Source organism: Tupaia chinensis, unplaced genomic scaffold, assembly GCF_000334495.1.
Source record: "Tupaia chinensis unplaced genomic scaffold, TupChi_1.0 Scaffold000280_1, whole genome shotgun sequence".
Taxonomy (NCBI): Eukaryota; Metazoa; Chordata; class Mammalia; order Scandentia; family Tupaiidae; genus Tupaia; species Tupaia belangeri.
The window spans coordinates 2,048,992-2,050,325 of NW_006159763.1; the positions used below are offsets into that span (position 1 = coordinate 2,048,992).

The following is a 1,334-nucleotide window of genomic DNA, read 5'->3' on the forward strand; positions in this document are numbered from 1 at the left end:
CCTGGTGGTTAAGAGAGTTGGATCCCACATGGCCAACTGTGGTTCAAATCCTTGGTATGGCAGCTTGAAAAAACATACTGAGTGCATGTATGTGCATGCCCTAAATCTCAATAGGATGGGAAAATGGAGGAGTAGAAATTGTGGCATGATCATGCCCCATTGGGGCTTTCTTTCTCCCTCTTTTTCTCTCTGTCTCTTTCTGGTAAGTGTATGTGTGCTCTGGCAATTAAATTAAAAAAAAAAAAAAGAAAAGGAAAAACAGTCTTAAAATTTGTCTGGAACCACCAAAGACCTTGAGCAAAAAGAGTTAAGTTGGTAGCATCACCCTAACATTAAAATATACTACAGAGCCAGGAAGTGGAATGTCCCTGTGTAAGGGGGCAATGTGGGTCTTTGCAGGATTACTGAGGAGCAACAGCGAAGTAGGTAACTCTGGCTTCAGGCAGCAGTGGAAAGCAGATGTGTGGTTTGCTGAGAGGCCATGGATGGTGGTCAGGGAAGTGTCAACAACCACGGTGGGGTTGGTCAGCTTTTTTAGAGCTTGTGTTGAGGCTACCCACACATGGATTTGGCCTGCGTCTCTCTAACTAATATGAATATTCTGTCTACTCTAGAAAATGTGGAGCCATGGTAACTTGTGCAGCATACAGATGAGTTTATCTTACCAACTGGAGCAAATAAAACCAGGGTTGTATTTGAACTAGCCTTTTTTTTTTTTTTAAGCCATCGGAGGATGCTGTATGACAGGAGCTGCTTTGGGGCAATGAACAATCTTGGTCTAGGACTCAAGAAAGCCCAGAACAAGGCATGGTCCAAGCCAAGAACCATGGATAGTGAATATGGTTACTAGGCAAGGGGTACTACGGGCTCACATTCTAGGCTCTCTGGCTTTCTCTGCAGCAGAGATGACATTTGTTGTCATCATCCAAAAACATAAGGTGCAGAAAGTGGCCTCCACACAGGAGCAGCCAGGACCATGGTGGAGATGTCACATGAATGTACGGGTGGTCTTGGAGGGGAAGCAGAAGATGGTCTGGAAGGAGTAACACACCCTTTATGCACGATGTGATACCTGGGAGCACACGGAAGGCTCTTTGCTCCAATAGTCACTCTGTGGACGTGGCCAATTCAGGAATGGAGGTACATCAGCAGGCACCCAGCTCTATTTATTTCTCTGTGGAGTTCCACGCTTTATTCTGCCGCCATTAGTTTGAAAAATTGGAGATTCTGATATGCCGTGATGGAACTCATCATGGTTGACCAGGACTGGCACTCCTTCCAGCTCTTAGTGAATTGAAGCCAACCCCCTTTGGTGGCTTACTGAGTAACATGAT

General features: G+C 45.5%; 1 pseudogene; it reads left to right on the forward strand.

Moving 5' to 3' along the window:
- The first annotated feature begins 481 nt into the window (after nt 1-481).
- LOC114008076 (mitochondrial import inner membrane translocase subunit Tim23 pseudogene) lies at nt 482-1,214 on the forward strand (annotated as a pseudogene).
- The last annotated feature ends 120 nt before the right edge of the window (nt 1,215-1,334 follow it).